Source organism: Coturnix japonica, chromosome Z (genome assembly GCF_054131305.1).
Source record: "Coturnix japonica strain WE chromosome Z, WE-NBRP24, whole genome shotgun sequence".
Taxonomy (NCBI): Eukaryota; Metazoa; Chordata; class Aves; order Galliformes; family Phasianidae; genus Coturnix; species Coturnix japonica.
Window position 1 is genome coordinate 57,677,716 of NC_140702.1, and position 20,569 is coordinate 57,698,284.

Genomic DNA, 20,569 nt, shown 5'->3' on the forward strand with positions numbered 1-20,569 from the left:
AGTCCAAGTAAATTACATCGGTAGCCTTCCCTTTTCCCACCAATGCTGTCACTGCATCACAGAAGGCCACCAGATTGGTTAGGCATGACCTTCCTATGGTGAAGCCATGCTGGCTGTCTCAGACCACATGCTCATTCCTCATGTGATCAAGCATGTCATCCAGGAGGATCTGTTCCATGATCTTCCCAGGTATAGAGGTGAGATTCACCAGCTTGTAGTTCCCCTGGTCCTCCTTGCTCCCTTTCTTATAAGTGGGAGTTATATGACCCTTTCTCCAGTCATCCAAATCTTCACCTGACAGCTACAACTGTTCAAACATGATGCAGAGCAGCTCGACACCCTCCTCAGCCAGCTCCTTCAGAACCCTGGTTTGCATACCATCTGTCCCCACAGACTTGTATTCATTCAGTCTCATGAAGTGGTCTTGGACTTGCTCTGCCCTTACACTGAGGAGAAATTTACGCCCCTAGCTCTCGCCTAAAGGTTGTGGATACAAGACTCAGGAATGTGAGAATTACTGTCTAGAGTGGTTGTGGAGTCTCCCTTTTTGGAGACTCAGACAACATCTGGATATGGTCTTGTGCAATCTTTCCTACTCAGTCAGGGAATTTGAACCAGACCTCTAGAAATCTTTTTCAATCTTTTGCAGTGGTTGAATTCTGTAATTCAGTGTAAAAATAGACTACTGAAAGAAATCTAACAAATTTAATACACAGTAATCCATCTTTGTGAGAATAATGTAGATACAGTATTATAATCCCTTAAATGGCTTTTCCCAATACTTTCTATGCTCAAAGAGCTTCTCAATTTGGTATTTTAATATTCATTTAGAATAGGTAATTAAAAGAAAATAAATTCTTCAACTCACAAATGAATTGTGAACCATGCATATTTTCTTCAGATGGTGGGTTTTTTTTTCCTAAAAAAAAGAAAAAAAAAAGAAAAAAGAAAAAAAAAAAAGGTTCTTTTCTAATTTATGTCCTGCAGTCTATTCTATTTATTGTCTATTTTATATGTCTTTTACTTCAAGACATTTATTTTTTCTAGAATATAATTACTCTGTGGCATTTCTTTTTATATTCTTAAAATACTACTGTGCTTCTTCTGGCATTCATTTAACAGATGAAAGATAGTCTCAAATTTAACCAAGTTAGGTAACATAATCATTTTCCATGTCTTTTATTTCTTTCTGATGATATTGTTATTTCTGTCGCCAGGAACTAGTAATTACAACCTGTGTATTACATACAGAAACTTATTTTCTTCCTGTCCTTGTGTATTACATACCAAAAGTGTTGTTTTCTTACTGTCCTTTTCCAACAAAATACAAAACCACCAAGGAGATTTTCATCATCAAAAAGTCTACACTTAAAAGTTTACTTTTTTTTTTTAAAGTACTTTTCTTATACATATGCTTACTGTATGGTTTTCAAAATATGCCTCCTATAACATCAACCCAAAAAATGAAACTAGCAACCATCTCAGTATCAATCCATAACGCATGGTATCTTCATTATGTATAGATGTTTGGTCTCAGATTCTAGCCCAAATTACTGTATAAACCAACAGTGAGTACATGTATTTCAGTTTCAGAATTTATGTAGTGGACTGTTTGTAGGTACATTCAAGAAAAAGTATAGTTAAAGAAAAATGAGTATTGTGAATTACCAAGGCGTATTTTTTTTAAATTTTTTTTTCAGTCAATATTATATTGGTATGATGAATCACAACAGTTAACTCGTATACATATATATATATAAGGTATTTGTTTCAGGTCTTTGTTCTGCTAATAATAGGCAATAATTACCCTATTTGAATTAATCCACTTCACAATTACACTTTCTTTAAAAGCTTTAATTACAATCTACATTTTCACAAGTCACATCTACTAAAATAGTGCTGGAATACTGTTACTCAGCAAACCTGAAGTTGCCTCAAAATTGTATTTTCTTTACCTTTTGTACCAGTAGTATTGAAAGCCACATGAGACTGCTTTAAAGTTAGCTTTGGGGAAGAAGGACCTCACATACAGTCTTTGATGCTTATCTGTTTCCAATGATAAATCAAGAAAAAGTTCTGCCAACATTCTTTTCTTCCAGTTTCACTGAGACACTGTCTTACACTGTTCATAATATGGCATTATATAAGGGTTACTAATGTGCTGTATGACCGTAACTGCTAAAAGCAAACTCTTCACAACTTGACATCTCTTACAGATAAACTCTTTTTAAACATCTCTGAAGTCAACAGTGTTATCTTTTGCATCCCCATAATTATTCATTGTGCCTCTGTGCTCTGCGAAGAATTCAGCAAATGGAAGACTAAAATTTTCTGTAGTAGAGCTGTAGAATCATAGAATTACCAAGGTTGGAAAAGACCTCTAAGATCATGCAGTATAACCATGAACTTATCATGCTGAGCAGGCTAACAAATCAAAAGTTGCTACTAAACATTTCTGAGACACAAACCAGTCTCCCTGTGGTAAGTAACTTTTACGAACGCATTGCTCTGTGCTTTTGCTCACCTGCTTATTTTTGCCACACTATAAATATGAAATAATTTACATTATTTCTTTTTTTTTTCCCCTAAAAACTACTTTTTGCTGGAAACCTGCTTCATAACTGTTTCATTGAGCAACCTTGTTCTTGCATGAGAAACAGTGAGCAGTTTTTCCTCCATACCTAGAATTTCAAAAATTTGATCATAACCACTAGCTCTTCTCCAAATTGAAGCATTCAAGGCCATGTCATTGCTGTTTGCTCTGCTCACTTCTACTTTCCCAAAGGCCATACTAGTTAAGGTATCTTTCTGACTCTTCCTTACCACTGAGTTGATATTCTCAGAAGATTACCTACAGTGATTCCTAGACTTCTGTCTTCAAGTGCTTTACTTAATTCAAAATCTCTTTTTAGCTATGCATAGTAAAGCTATTTTTTCCCTCTTGTGCATCAAGTACAGGGGATGATATATTTGTGAATTTTTATTTATTTATTTATTTATTTATTTATTTTGACCAGACAGGAAAATACTCAAAGGAAGCTCTGATTGAAAAAAAAACAAGGCTCTAATGAGAAGCCATGTACTATCAAACATTAACCTCTATTCTACAGCTGTTTAAACAGAATGAACTAGTCTTTGATAAATAACTTAGTCAATAACAGAAACGATGCTTTCATTCTCTGTATTATCAATGTATTTGTTACTTTTTTTTTTTTCTTTTTTTTCTTTAGGACAATTTCCAAAATAAAAACAACTATTTTCTATTGAGTTACATATCACCTGCCTTTCAAGATAGTTATTCTTATACATAAAAAAATAAAACTTTTGCAAGCTTTTAACAGACCAAGGTACACAGTACTTTCTGCTTTGGCTGAAAATGTGCTAAGTTTGCTAAGCATTAAATGTATCAGCTATCATAGAGAATATTAAGAATTGGTTTTTTTAATTACAGAAGCAGTCCTATTTTTGTGTATTTTTTATATATTTGTGTATTACATTCTCTTCTGACTTTTCAGTACTGCAGCAGGGGAGAGCTGGGGCAAGCTGCAAATGAGTGAAGCAACCTCACTCCAGTTTCCAAGCAACACAGAAATGTAAAGACTATGCAACATACTGTTCATTACTCTAAACGGTGTTACTACTCATAATTACTGTGAATTTTAATTTCAATACTATCTATTCCTTACATCTCATGTATTAAAATTCACTTTTTTCTCTCTCTCCCTATTCATCACTCTGAAGAACATTTTTTGCTCTAAAACACTGTTTGTTTGTATGTACACTCATTGCAGCCACTCCTTGGAGAAAGTCCCAAGATAAAGGTCTATCACAGAACCAAAGAAAAGTGAAGACATATTCATGTAACTGTGATAGCTCTGAAACTTGCTTCTCATGTGATCCAGGAGAATCAAAGAATATACAGAGAACAGTAATGAGGAAATAGTTTCAATTTATTTGGTGAAACTTACTCCCAAGTAAACTAAAAAAACCAAAACCACCTGAATTAAAACTACACAGAATAGAAACAGGAATAGAACAATAAATGGGGATTTAACAGAATTAATTATTAGTGATTGGTTAAAATTAATATGTTGTTAATTAGTAAAATTCTAAAATTCCTTAATATTATGGACACAGTCATGAGCAACCTGCTGTAGCTGCAGAAAAAGATAGATTGGATGAAACAACTTCAAAAGTGCCCTGCCAATCCTGACCTCAATTCTGGGATTCTGCATTTAATTTGAATTTACTTTCTGATGTGTCCCTGTACACTCTGGTGCATAAATCAAACAAACTCCACCCTCTGAAAATTATTTTTAAAATAAATTTAAAATAAACATTCAATGCAAATCTTTTGCAAATTTAACTGATTTTAATAGTAGTAGAATATTTACTTCCACAGAATTGCAACAGGGTTTCAACCACTAAACAAAACAAATCAAAACAAAACAAAACAAAAAAAAAAAAGTCTATTTTTCTAGTAATACAGATTTATGTCATCTTTGCACAGTTCTATATAAATATATGATTATATTAAACTATAGGATGTTATGAAAAAGAAGAATAAATAAAGCTTTTGTTTTATCTTCAAATTAAATATACATTTATTCCTCAAATACATGAAACCACAAACTCAGCTCTTGAAAGAAAGGCTGCTAAGATCCAGTAAGTTTCAATCACTTTGCCTCCATCTGAGCAGCCTTCTGGTATCATATCAGCCATGCTCTTGTCCTACATATTCAAACATGGTCCTTCTCCTAGTATCATCAGTTTCTAGTCACTGAATGTAGCACAGCCCAAAGCTCAATAGAGTCTTCCTTCTATTACTTATGCTTTATTCTGTGGCTGAGAAAAACAATCTAGCAAGGAAACTGTTGATTTTACCATGTTGCTGTTGATTCTATGCCATTTGTTCACCTTTCAAACAAAATAAAACTGCAACATGGTTCATCATTGTTCATCAAAGCTTGTCAGAAACAAGTGTAGGTAGTTTTTGCTTTTAGAACTGAGTTTTATAACTAGGTTCTCAGTTCCTAAATATATGACTTGCTTATGCTATTGCTAAGTGCAGTATATCAGTGTGATATTAATATAACCAGAAACAGATTGAGATTCACTTCAGCAGCACTGACAACCCAATTTTATTTCATTACAATTCTTAAAGGAAATCATTTGTTCTCTCCTTCTCCTCTTTAAATTTTGTCTCTGTCTTTCATTCCCAGTTTGACTTATTTTCGTCAGCATGTGCTCATATCAACATCATGCCCTCATGTGTAGGTAACAACTGTTCATTAACTTTACATTGTTGAAAATATTCTTATATGTAATCTGCACTTAAGAAAAGAAGATTTACATTTCATCTGTACTTAAGAGATGGAAAAAGAGTTTATTTAGAAAATAGAATCACTTGATTATACAGTTTCAATGGGTGCTTTCCACAAAATTCAGAGGTCTCACAGGGCTACACAGTTGCAGAAACAGAGCAGAGCTCACAAAGGTCTCAACAAAGTTATAGTCCTTACAATATCCAAATGATGTCAGACTGTAAAGAAATTGTTTATACTGCTGCATTACTTTTAACCCTTCAATTACAGAATGACTTGCTGCTCATATGACAAACATTTCAATGAAAGCAATGCAGTCAATGACAAAAATAGACCAGTTACCACAGCTGTAGATGTAAACAAATGAAAACAAGAAGAATGTGGAACTAGAATTAATTTTAAAAACTAAGACAATATATTTTTAAAGTTGATACTCTTTAACTAACATTTAACTTGTATGTCAGTTTTCGGAAGGTGATTTTGTGTTTAAAATTTGCAATCATTATACATGAATGTATCCCACTTAAGATAGATTCCTAAGAGCAATGTACATGACCAGTGAAAGTACAGGAAGTGAGTTCCATTACATGGTAAAATCCATACCTCCTCATCTCAACATAAACTTGTCCTTCTGTTTCCTTCTTACCTCAACTGGTCGTCACAGAATCACAGAACTGTAAGAGCTGGAAGGGACCTCCAGAGATCACAGAGTCCAACCTCCTGCTAAGCAGGCTCGCTACAGCAGACTGCACAGGTAGGGAACCAGGTGGGTCTTGAATATTTCTGGAGAACAAGGCCCCACAGCCCACCTGGGCAGCCTGTTCCAATACTCTGTCACTCTCACTGTGAGGAAGTTCTTTCACATATTGGTGTGGACCTTCCTATGCTCCAGTTTATGGACACTGAGATTTGTGTTGGCAACATGATTCTGTCCTGAGTGTTATGCAGCTCCACACTGATGAAGCTATAGCAATGAAGAGCATTTTCAGAATTTTCAGAATTAAAAAAAAGCTTGGTGGCAAAATTTATTGAAATAATTTCAGTAAATATATTCTGAAGTCAACTGGCATTTTCTAGCCCAGAAATATTATCAGCCCCATTTCAGTTGCTGTAAGATCACAGAATTATGAATACATAGTTATAGTATATCCTTGTGCTTTTTATCAGATTAAATGGAACACTATTCTGTAAGAGCCCAAGATTTCAAGGCTGCAGTTTTAGACTCACTGTGTGAAGAGCATCCAAGATTTCCCTGCTGGAAAAGATTTGAGATTGTTTTTCTGTTTGTTTGCTTTTTTTTGTGTGCGTGTGTGTGTGTGAGTGTGTGTGGGTGTGATCATAGAGCATTTAGATCACTTCTAAGATGTACTGAATTTAAACTGAATTATTAAAGTTTATTTGCTCAATACCAAGATGTATGCTTGGGAAACAAAACCCCACAAATTCAAACAAATCATTAACTTCCTACAAGTCTGCCCATTAGACAGCTACCCATATTTCTAACTGGATTAATATGCTTAGATATTACACGGCTCAAGCATCCCAACAACAAAAAGTACTTTCATCTCCCTGTTGATCCCTCTTAATAAAGATATAGACAGTCAATACAGTGTGCCTATGACAGAGCCAGCATAAAATGTCATAGGACAGTTTATAAGACAAACAAAAAAACAACAAACACATACCTAATCTCAGCAACAGCGTACAGAAAAGGACATTAAAATAGATTGTATGAAAATTTCTCTGATGTTTAAAAATGTCAGAATTGTTTGTTCAGTGATAATTTTATCTGCCCTTCTGTGGTTGGTAAAAGTGATAGAATAAGGTGCACCTTATCAGTGGTTCCAAATATCGCTTCCACCAGACTAGTATTTCTTTGTGTGAGCAGAACAGACATACTTTGCTGACAGAACAAAGATCAGTTTCATCCCAGGTTTTACAGATGTTGGCACTTTTAATGAGAAAAGTAGTGAATATATGTGTTATATTCAAGACAAACATGCTAAACTATAGAACTGAGTTGTTTTCTCTCTTTCGACCCTACAGAATAAACCTACACTTTTTGAAAGCAGGTACGTTTCTACTCTACCTGTTCCTTCTGTCAGTCAGACACAACTGACCTTTGAACTGCATAGCCAAGGTTAGTGTGGCATGTGCCTGAACTGATAAGTCCAATGAATCTGTAGTTGTCATTCTCAACCACACTAATGTTTCCTTTTTGTAGTGGATATATATTACATTAATATCTTTTATTGTTTAAAATGTTAAAATGTTTAAAACAAGGACAATGTTGTCAGAATTCTACAATATACAGCCTGCTAATACCATTAGAGACTACAAGATATTTAGAATTTAGAAGATGAGAAATATTTTCTTGATCTGTAAGCAATGATAGCATTTCACAATTGGAAACAACTGAAAAACATACTAACAACACTCTTCTGAGATAAATAGTACCATATTTTATTTCAAGTATTTAGAAATAAGGACAGTAGAGAATAAACAGTGCTGATGAATCCACAGATTGGCAGTTGATGGGAGATCTGTGTTTAAAATTCCAGTATGCTGGGACCCAGTCCTCTACTGTACCCACAAGGCCATCTGTCCCTCTTCTTAAATTTGTTTACAAGTTTCAGTAACCAAAAAGACTTACTTATTTTTGTTATGTTTGTGTCGCTTTTTAAAAACATTTTTTTCATGCATATTTTCTGGAATTACATGATTGTTGCACACAACAATTACTCATTTTTTTCCCCAGCAGAAGCAAAATAGATGCATAATTGGAGCTTATGTTTTTGACTTGCACTGTAACCTCACCACTACACATCACAGGAGATTATACAAAAGGGACAGAACAACCTTTATTTTTTTCCTGCTGGTCTACTCAATATATTATTTGTTTATTCAAGGAACTGGATCTCTAATGTGAATGTTACACATTACAATTTGCCACAAAAAAATTTAAAGGTACTTGAAGATCATGTTTTTCTACACTGCTCAAGTCACTTGAATTTACTTCCTCCTCCAAGCCATTTAATTAGCAGACAATTCAAATCTATGTGTAAGAAATTAATTTATATTCAGAGCAGTGAATCACAAGGTATCAGTCTAAACAATGTTGTATTTTCTTTCTATAGAGAAGACAGACCTTTATTTTTCAGAGATAAGCAAGGAAATTAATTATAAAGAAAAAAAAAAATCTTGCATTAGTTTCCTTTTTCTATTGCTTTTAAGCTGCTAAAATCTTTTATAAACATGTTTTATTCATTGTACTGAAGTGATAGTATACTTCCCTCTATCTAGACAAGACTTTTTCACCCAAATCCTTGCTCAAGTCAGCAACTGCCTGTGGCAGCTGCCATTGCTGTATCCAGTTACACAGTAGCCAAGGGCTAACAAGCAAAGGGGATAGTATGCAATATGAGTCAGTCATCTTACCCCACATGTATCAAACAGCCCAGAGCCCTTTGAGCTCTCCCAAGCAGTAGTGGGCGGCATGCCAACAACTTGCCTTGAGCAGGGACATATCAAGGTTGAGACAGACTTTCAGGAAGTGATTAATAGCCAGAAGAAACTTTGCAAACTCTGTTAAGTTGCATCTTGGATCGACTGTGTATATAATCTGCTGCAAATAAACTTAAAATGGAGACTAACTTTGGATCCAGCTGAACCCAGACTCCGCTGAGAAGCAATTTAGAAAGCAAAGGGGTCCACTTTGAAACTCGTGATTCAGTGAAAGGGTCTTCTTGACAACTTTATCAGTGCTGTCCTCTACACAGTAAACAATGAAGTGTACCAAATGTGCAAGCAAATAAATATTGAGTTTATGCTGCTACCAGTATTTGTATTGGTCATTCAGTATATGCAGATGCTTTACTTATTTTAATGCTGAGACCACAGAAAGAGTTACAAAATGCTTATGCTAAAGAAAGTTTGTAGGTATCTGAAACTAGAGTTGCACTTAGAAAAAGGAAAAGAAAAAGAAAAGGAAAAAGAAAAAGGAAAAGAAAAAGAAAAAAAGAAAAAGAAAAAGAAAAAGAAAAAAAGAAAAAGAAAAAGAAAAAGAAAAAGAAAAAGAAAAAGAAAAAGAAAAAGAAAAAGAAAAAGAAAAAGAAAAAGAAAAAGAAAAAGAAAGAGAAAAAGAAAAAGAAAAAAAGAAAAAGAAAAAGAAAAAGAAAAAGAAAAAGAAAAAGAAAAAGAAAAAAAGAAAAAGAAAAAGAAAAAGAAAAAGAAAAAGAAAAAGAAAAAGAAAAAAAGAAAAAGAAATAGAAAAAGAAAAAGAAAAAGAAAAAGAAAAAGAAAAAGAAAAAGAAAAAGAAAAAGAGAAAGAGAAAAAGAAAAAGAAAAAGAAAAAGAGAAAGAGAAAAAGAAAAAGAAAAAAAGAAAAAGAAAAAGAAAAAAAGCCTCCAGGGAAAAGTATTCATTGCATTATCCTCTAAACTTGTGGCAAATAAAAGATAAATAAATAAAGGATTAGTAGTATGATTTAAGCTTGAAGAAAATGTCAGAAATTCATAACATATTTAAAGTATTTTGAATATTAACAACAAGGCATACTCACACTAGATCCTATACAAATAGGAGATGATCTGAAAAATAAACGAGTCTAGAAAATATGCACCTGAGACTACCAATTTATTGGATGAACTAGATGCCCAACATGTTTGTCCTAACTTTTGGTTGCGTGCCCATGAAATAAGGCAGCACAAAATGTTCTGAATAAAAGAAAATTATGGCTCATCATTCATTACAGATTTTCTCCCTTGTTCCATTAAAATACATTATTAGTATATGAATGAGGTTTTCCCTTAACTCACTCAAATAACAGTTTATCTGCATTCAAATGGTCCAAAACCAGTTGACCTGCTAAAGGCTTTCATCTCAAATTGCCTATCTTGAGAGTACTGCTTTTTATGAAGTCTCTACTTACTGCTTGTAAAATTTAATATGTTTAAGTAGACTTATATTCTGCAAAGTTTCAAAATAAATTGGGTTCTTCTAGTATAAAATTATAGCATGAATGAGATTAATTATGTGAAAGTTACCTTTGAGGACTCTGCATAATGAACTAAATCTAGTCCAAGGTCTAAATATTTTTAAAACAGTTAGATTATATTTTTTAATATCTACTTTGTTTTAGAAATTAAGACTGAATCAAAGAAAGGGTATATTATACATTAGTAGCTATGGCATCTTTCTGTTCCATTACAGAATATGCAACATTCAGTTCTAAAAGAGCCTTAATCTTTAACGAGAATATTCATGATGAAAAATATTCTCTAAGTTCTTATAGAAGCAACACTATACAACACTATTTGCTGATAATGAGTGGATCACCTTTATAATATGAGGTGATTTCCATTTCAAAATCTTTACTGTTTCTTTTGTGTCTATTTTCATCTTGAATAATTGAAGGATAATCTTGTATTAACAGAAGAACATGAATAGGATCATGGATTGAACAGTTTCAACTCATAACACAAGCATATATATACCAAATAAATAAATAAATCAAGCAAGTCTTCAAGTTTTTACCTGGCCTCCTCTTCTATATGCATTTTAACAATTATGTTTCATTGTGTATGCTTGAATGGTTTATGACACTTTTTGTAAGGCTAATTTGAACACTAATAAATTTCTTCCATACACTCTTAATTGTAGATGGTCTTCACACATGGAACAAACAAGTAGCAGCTTGTAGAAAGCCTCAAGACAAAAATGTTTTTTCCTGTTTTTTAAGATACACCTAGAAGAGAATTTGGAATTCATTGTGGCACATAGTCTGCAGAATTAGATAGCTCTGAAAATATATAGAGAGTGAGATACTTTTCTCCATGTCCTGAGCTGAGAATTCCCACAGTTCCCCCTTAATGTCACCCAGTAAAATAGGCCTGACAACAGAAAAGGAGCAACTCTAGCTCAGTATATCAGTGCAGTGCTGAAGATGTTCAGTGTGGAGAAGATGTGATAGTTGCCTCCCAGTATTTAAAAGGGGGCTCTAAGAAACAAGACGACACATTCTCTAGCAGGGTCCATTGTGATAGGACAAGTGGAAATAGTTAATAGTTTCAGGCTAAATGAGGGGAGATTTAGCCTGGGTATAAGTAAGAAGTTTTGTGCTTTTTTTTTTTTTTTTTTTTTTTTTAATTTTACAGTAAGGGTAATGAGGCACTGGAAATTGCTGCCTAGAGAGGTGGTGGATGCTCCATCCTTGGAGACATTCAAGGATGAGGCTGGACCAGGCTCTGAGCAATCTGGTGTAGCTGTAGGTGTCCTTGTTCATTGCAGAGGAGCTGCACTAGGTGACCTTCAAAATATCACCATGATGAAGAGACTGTAGTGTTTTATTAAGGTCTGTCAAGATAACACTACAGTCTTCAAAAGGAAAAGGTTTCCTGACTTGAGCAAAAAAACAGAAAATAGATGAGCATGAAATTTCAATAACAAAAAAGGAACAAGTGAAAAATAATTTACATATAAGACCTCAGGGTATAGTATGTTGTTAAAAAGGGGGGTAAAATAAAACAACAAACAAACATGACAGAGTTGCCTTAAAGAAGGGGAATAGTACTGACAGCAGAATCTACTATTTAGACACACACTTTCTTCATTGCCACCAATCAGAACAGAATAGATGATACTGTGCTTTATACCTCTTCACTCAGTGATACTACTCTTCCTGCTGGGAGTCTTGATGTGAGGAGTAACAGTGCATTGCTTTCTTTCAGTAAGTCCTTGTGGGGAAGGGTGGAACACTAAAGAACTTCAGACTAAACATCTGATGCAGAGTAATTCAACATCTTCCAATACTTCAATAGAATATTCCCAAAACACCCTTCCTGTTTTTCACACCCATAATTTTTTTCTTGTGAGATGGATTTTGCACACTGAAAGATGCACTCCAGTCTTGGACTCACTATGAATCTTAGTGTTACTTCTTATATTGCTAACAATAATAAGGTAGAATTTAACTTTTCTAATAACTAAATCATTGGTTTCATTTATGCAAATCAACACATTTCAATGTTGTTGCTATTGGCAAGTCGCTGTTGAAGAAAAGCCAAAAGCTTGGTGTTGTCATGAGTGCTTCTACAGTAGTGCCACCAAACATTAAAAATTACTCCATGGCTATGGATGCGAGTAGGACTTTTACATGTATTTCATACAGGCACTGAATACACGCGAAACAAGAGGACCATGTGTAAGGTTTCAAGCATGTGACTGTCACATGAAGAATGTAACATTTAAGTATATAATTGTTCTCAAATAATTACTTTTCCAGTGGAGCATCTAACTTGTTATAGTCTAAAAGAAGTGACAAGCTTTTGGAAAAACAATAAATTTTCAAATATTTATTCTGCAGTAAATTATTTTTTTTAGGGGAAAGAATTCATTGTAAATGCAGTTCTTAGGCTTTTTAATTAATATGTTTTGTGATCTTCTCAGATTTCCACATTTAATTATGTGGTTTTGTCTGTTTCCCATGGTAAGTGCTTTTATACAATTCATTATTTTTCATTTTTATTATGCAATGCACTACATGCTATGATTGAAATTAACACCTTTCTAGAATTAAATCTCATTGACATACTTTTGATATTACGGCAAATAATAAAGGTTCTTATAGCTGCACAGCAAGACTTTGGCAAGACTGGAAATAAAACAGGTAGCTTTTCTGACTCAGTGAACTATCCCATCTCTAGAAAAACAACATATGTTATTGATGATTGCATGTCTTCTATAATGTAAGATTATACTTATCGTAACAATTAAATATTTGAACATAACTGGAAAATGCATATCAGAAATGCCTACACACATACCTTATATTTTCAAACTTTTCACTCATCCACAGTGTGTTTGGTTTTGTGAAATACTATTAAGTGCGAACCCCAAGAACAAATTCACATCCTGAAGAACACTACCAAACTTTTTGGACATACCAGCTAGTCTGGCTTATAAAACTATGATGTATAACTGTACATCACATTCTTACATGTTATTACAAATTAAAAGTATTCCAAAGTTTACTTGAACAATCTATTGCCCATAAAAAAATATATTCTACAATAAATCAGCCTCACTGTCAGAACATGCTTGAGGGGCATCTGTCACAATAAAATACTACTTGATTAGCTCTGCCTGCCTTAATGAGAGTATTTCCTCTGTGCTGACAACTCTGGTCCACTGAAGAATATAAACTTGCGTATTAGCTGTACATATTCTTGCTAATAAAATTGAATGCAGAGACTTGGCAATGGGAATCACACACAATGGGCACACAGAAAGACCTGGGTTGGAAGGGACCTCAAGGATCATGAAGTTCCAAACCCTGTGGTCAGTCCTAAGAAATAGGTGAGCGCTGTTCCAAAGGGCCAGGCAATGGCCTCCATTGTCCTCAGCCGATTGAAAGGGAAGTTGTTGAAATCACTGGGTGCAAGATGGCCTTACGCATATTTCCTCCCCAGATTTCCTGTGGACTTCCTTTCAAGAACTAGAAGGTAGCTATAAGATCTCCCCAGAGCCTTCTCTACGCTGAAGAGCCCCAGCTCTTTCTGCCAGTCTGCCTCCCCAAGGAAGGTGCTCACACTCTCTAATCCTCTTCATAGACCTCCTCTGGACTGGCTCCAACAACTCCATGTCTTTCTCATGCTGGGGGCTTCAGAACTGGATGCAATACTCCAGGTGGTGACTCATGAGAGCAGAGAAGAAGGTCAGAATCACCTCTCTTGACCTGATGGTCACACTCCTCTTTATGCAAACCAGGATACAGTTGGCCTTCTGCACTGCTAGAGCACATGCTGGCTCATGTTGAGTCTTTCATCAGCTGACATCCCCAAATCCTTCTCCTCAGGGTTTCTTTCAAGCCATTCATCACTCAGCTTTTATTTGTGCTTGGTATTGCACTATCTATGTGTGCTAACTGCACCACTCAGCTTGGTGTTATCTACAAACTTGCTGAGGGCACATGTGATACCACTGTCTATGTCATCTACTGAGAAGACAAATAACAGTGGTCCCAGCACCAGTTCATGAGCAACACCACTCGTCACTGATCTCCACTTGAACACTGAGCCGCTGACTGCAAATCTCTGAGTATGACCATTCAGTCAGTTCCTTATCCAGCAAGTGGTCCATCCATCAAATCCTTTCTTCTCTAACTGGGTGATTGGAATGCTGTGCAGGACAGTATCAAATGCTTTGCATAAGCCCAGGTAAATTATATCAGTTGGTCTTCCTTTATCCACTAATGCTGTAACATACTCCATAATGAAAGGACACCAAGTCTGTAAGGCATGGTGAGGCTATATAACCTGAATTCATTTAACCTTCTCTTTTTAAGCCTCATGTTTTATTTTACCATTCAAGAGGATGATATTTGATTACATTTTGTTGCATCTGTAGCCTGACAAAACACTGCCTTGGCTCTCAGGAGTACCTGTATCTCATTAAAGCAGAAAAAATATACTGCAATCCAGAATGTCTGAAATGATCTTTCATAAAAAAGTTTCTTCCTCTACTCTGCCCCGCTCTCTAGAACATGAATGTCTAACTTTTTGGCTTGCATGAGCTGCAGTGAGTGAAGAGAAATTGTCTTAGGCCGCATGAATATTAACTGTATTATATATTTCATGTAAGTAACAAAATTGTATTTCTATTTTTAATAAAACATAATAAGACCAGAATTTAAAAAAAAAAAAAAAAAAAAAAAAAAAAAGAAATTAACAGGTTGGACAGGTATGCTATAGAACTTTTCAGCTGTTAATGTAGAGTATACACATTGCTTATGTATTTTATGTTCATACTTTCATACATTATACAAGCCTAACTTTTCTGACTGTACCTATTTTGCTTGGATTGCTCTTCCTTTTGTAAATTACTCTATTTTCCTGAAAAGCACTCAGTAATGAAAGAGAGAAAAACACAGATAAGTTTTAAAAGTCTTTGAATAAAATGCATCTTAAAATTTGGAAGTCTATGGGTTCACTATGGTATAACTTTAGTGTAGCTTAGAACAGCTTCAGCAACATTACACTGAAACCAGTAGTGCAGAACCACATCAAGTTTGGTAGACTGCAGAAAAGAAACATTTATATACTTATAATCAACATTTGAGTTTTAATTGTATTTTGAAAGGATATTGTGAAATAAAGATCTGAGTTAATCAATATTCTCTTGCCAGTTACATTCCTGAAACTTAAAATGGCACACCCTACCCATATCTATCTAAACTATTTCCAAGGCATCTATCGTTTTCATATCTGAGTGCCAAAGTCAATGTGAAAATATTTACTATGGGTGGGGACAAAGACTGACTAAATTCAGATGAAAGCGCTGTCTGTAAATGGGTACATACTTGTATTCTTACTAACAATTACCATATTTAATGTTTAGGTTTAGGTTTAAGGGTACATATGTAAATATGTTTTAAAAAAATATAATGAGCAAAACCATTAAAATCTCAAATATCAAAAGTTACTAAATGAGTCTAGGGGAGATATGGAAGGGATAGAGATATCAAAGGGATGACAGGAATGAAACTATGAATAACAACAACACTTCATATAATAAAAAGAATGTCATTTATCACTACTTGCTGTATTTGAATTCATCCACAAAAATAAATGTTACGGAGAGAAAATATTCTGTCCAAAATAATATATAATGGAGAAAAGAAAAAAAAAAAAAAAGAAAAAAAAAAGAAAAAAAGAAAAAAAAACCCTACTTTTTAGAGATATATTAATACAACAGATAATTAAAAAAGCAAATACCAAAACAAACAAACAAACAAACAAAAAACAAAAAAAAAAAAAAACCACCAATAATATGTCATGACTTATTGTTTTTTATTTTATTAGATACCATTTAGTTTCTGTGTTGCACTGATGTTACTGTTTTATTGGAAACACACTTCTTGATCCTCCTTCCTTCTCTACAGAAAGGAATTTTTCATGTTGAATAAAGCTGACTTCCCACAAGTTACCAAAGCTGCAGGACTTTCAGTATCTAAACATCCTTCCACAGACCTTTGGACACGTCACACACATTGGCTGTTCTCACAGCTGGGGAATTCTCAGACCTCCCTCCATGGAACCAAAAGACTCCTCTACTCACAAATCCCATTACACATTATTGCACCATAATTATGCTCTTGTTAAACTGCACTGGGGAGTTAGTGGCTGAGAAAGGGCATAGGAAGAGACAGACAAGGCAATGCAGAAACTGATATTGCCAAGTGTGTACTGGAAGGGTTCATTTATCTTCTCCGTGTCTGGTTTTTACAAGTACTGCTACATCATTACTCTAAACAGGCCTCAAAGCATCATGATTACTTTTCAGTAGTTCAATATAATGCAGATTTCTGAGGAACTTGAGTTGCTTTTGGCTGAAGTACATTTAAATTCCTGTCCAAAAGGATTTAAAACACTTCTTTCCAGTTGTTATGGTTGCTTCCTACAGACTGACACTGTCTACAGACTGACAGTGGTACAGATGAACAGTTCCCAGTGAGTTAATGGTTTAATTTTACAGTTCCAGGCTGTATCACTTCAAAAAAGAAGGTTATTCAGAAATCAATCCATGAAAATGAAGATTAAGCAACTCTACTGCTTAAACTTGTTCTTAATGCAATCTTTTCCCCCCCATAAGAACCTAAAATCAGTAATTTGGAATTTAACCTTCCAACTATTAGAATGAATTCTGAGTTACAATTGAGGAAGGATAAAGTCTGAGGCTACCAGCCAGAAATGAACACCAAGTTGACAGAACTATTAGCAAATTTCCCATTACAGTCCTGTAAACAAAGTGAAGTAATCACTTTTCTGAATATAGTGCATGGGTAGTTCACTGTTTCCCTAAAAAAACTCATGGTTTAACCCGGAGAGTTAAAAAACACACTCACAAAAACTACTACATGTTTTCCTGAACACTATTTCAGAAAGTACAGACACAAATGACCCTGAACGTTTCTTAAACACTCTTACAGTGTCACTCAAGATGCAGCTTTTAGAACAGAGACAGCTTAACTTTTCAAGAAGGATGAACCATGAAGCTTCTAACAGAAATATCAAAGACTTACATTCTCCATTAATCTTTTTTAATCACATGTACTGATTAGAAATGTAAATAACTACCTTCCTCATAATACACAATTCCTGTGTTGTATTAATTGGACACATGTTAATATTTCATCTTATAAGTAGGTACCTCATCATAAAACAAGAAAGTATTTCGAAAGTTCACAACCAAGCCATTCATTCAATCTGATCTTATGCAAACTGATATTCCTGACATAGTTATATGTCATCATTAACATTTTACTCAACAAAACTATAAGCCGCATAATACAGTAAATGCATCTTGGGTCAACAGTTTTACAGTCTAAGCCATTACAGGGAGAGCTATGGGCCTTCTGAAAAAAATGCGAACTAAACTGCCAGAAGAATCTAGCCTGCTCTAACTGCCTGTATATGAATGGAAATCAGGCAGATAGAACAATTCATTTAGAGGGTACCAAGACCACTGGACCTGAAGTGACAGTATAGTATTTGGCATCACCAAAAAAACATGGCAGTACCTTTTGCATTATACACTTAGTACTTATGTTCAGAATTGTGTGTGTGCATGTTTATATGCATACTCATATATACATCATAAGAAAACAGAAGAAAACACATTCCAAAATTAAAGGCATTTTGTAAATGCAGAAAGGTCTGGAATATAACAAAATGGCATTCCATTTAATTGGTGGCTTAAAATTGATGTTTAAGAGAATCAGAGCACTTGTAGAAAAGATCAGAACTATGGAGGTAAAGTTGTATGTCCTGAAACCAGAACATATTCCCCTTAACATAATAAGTAAGCTTTGAATTTAGAGCACCATTTTTTTTTATTTCTTTATTTTTTCCCCAGCAGCTGACTAAATAAGATTATGTGAATATGAAATTTCAAATACTCTGTCTCCTATTTAGCCAAAGTATTTTAAAAATATGTGCCACAGCTGTCTCAGTTTTCTAACTAATCAATTGAAGACCAACTAGCAATTGGCTGAACAGAATGTAGCAACAAGTAAGATTAGAAAGCACACAATAGTACTTCTGCTTTCCTTTTCAGGTCTGTAAGTCTGACAACACATGCAAGCTCTCAGGTTATTCTCTGTTTGGTTTGCTACTTCCCTACTTTCTTGCTAAACAAAACCTGTTTCTAAGATGACCCAGTCTTATAAATCATTTAGAAATATGTATGAAATGTTTAACACGAGTATTTTAAAAGGTTAGTATCTGGAGAAAAAACAAACATTTCCTGCAGTCAACATCATGTTAGAAGAGGCACTCTACCCAAACTCAAAACTTTCCAGAACTCATTATAGGAAGTGCATTGAAACAAAATTCCACTTTTTAATACTGTGAAAGCCTCTGCCCTTTCATATTACCCAAACCTGTTTGTTCACTTCATTACTGTCACCTTTCATATATTTCCTTTCTGTTTTCTCTGAACAGTTCACAATAACTGTCATAACACATAACCACACATGATACATTTCCTTAGTGATTTTTTTTGAAAGGCGTACTTATTGTCAGATTACGAAGTAATCTGATTGTCAGGCTCTGCCTGAATTTCTTTTCTCGTCTTTCTGTTTGTTTGGTTTTTGTTTCAGTCCTGCATGTTCTCATCTCTATGCTGTTTTATGAAAAGCAACATTTAGAAATCTTCAGTGTTGTTGGAGGTTACATTTAATTATTAAGGGAAAATGCAGTCTCATAACATCATCCGGTTTTCTCTTTTAATACATGCAGTGTCTGATCAAGCACACTGGTTTTAAAACATTCCTTCCTCCCTCCAAGGGTTCTACTATCAGAGGAGAATTTGTTATTCTAAGCCAGGTTCTGTAATTGCAAGCTTAAAAAAAAGGCAGTAATTGTTTTTGGATTTTTTGCTAATAAATTTAAATGTACCATATACTAAGTTTGTTTGTATGTTATTATTTTTTGTATTTGACTGATTTTGTCTGTGATACGTATCCACACTAAACTATCTACACATCTCTCTCAAGCAACCTTTACTGCTTATTACACTGTATATATTCATTTTTTTAATCAGTGATTAAGGTTAATATTATAACATCATTTTCCCTTTATATGTGCTTGCTACTATGTTTTATCTTTCATAAAAAATACATTTTAGCCACAAAAACATCCACTGTAAAGATGTAGAATACATACTTATCACATATATGTGTTGTGGGTTTAATATCAGAAAATAAATTCTAATAAAACATGTCTGTGTACTGTATAATGTCTGTATAATGTCTGTATAATATGTGACTTCAGACCCCTCCACTTCATATTACATGTTTTAAAAATACTGAGGATAAAATCTGACAAGAAAAAATAAATAAATAAAACAGGACACATTAAGATGTTAGGAACATTAAAGTAAACAGGCAAGTGTTATTGAATTACAATAACCTGGTATATATCATTTGGAAAAAAAGAAAAAGAAAAAGTAATTATATTATGCTGCTGTTTTGCAGAAGATGGCTGCAACAAAATGAAGTTGTCATTATTTTTATATATATATATATATGTATATATATATATTTGATTACAAGGACATGGCTAAAAATGATTAAGTTACAAAACAACAACAACAACAACAAAAAACGTGCTACAAGGTTTTCCCTTTCTTTCTTCCTGCTGTTTATCCTAGCAACTGTTTTAATAAGAAGTACTACTTCATATACAGTCTATTCCCACCCATCTCTATCAAGTGCTTCTTAACTTGAACTTAGCTGAGATAAAGTCATGTTATCCTGCTTTTAAGTTTAGAGGTGTGGGTGAAGAAGAGGGGGAAGGGGGGTATACAGTGACTATAAATACATAAAATGCATTAAAAAACAAAAACAAAAACTTCCTTATCATTCTTGCCTAACGAGCACAGAGCCAGATAAGAGCCTGTCTTTCTTAAGACTCCATTTTTTTTCCTGGGAAAAGGGGAAGAAGAAAATTATCATGAATAATAATAATAATAATAAAAAATAATAATAATAAAAAAACCCCACAAAGTAAAAAAGAAGTACCTTTGAAAAAGTAAATACATGTTGTTTTGTTGTTTTTTGTTTGTTTGTTTGTTGGTGTTTGTTGTGTTTTTTTTAAGTTTATATTTGTTATCTAACTCGCTGTTTTATACTTCAGATATGAAATGAACCTGAGTCATGAATTAGAAATATTAAACTGTCTATTTCA

At 34.0% G+C, this 20,569-nt stretch overlaps 1 protein-coding gene across 3 annotated transcripts in view; it reads right to left on the reverse strand.

Moving 5' to 3' along the window:
* The window catches only part of PDE4D (phosphodiesterase 4D), a 550,822-nt gene that overhangs the window by 288,860 nt on the left and 241,393 nt on the right, over nt 1-20,569 (reverse strand). The window lies entirely within an intron of this gene.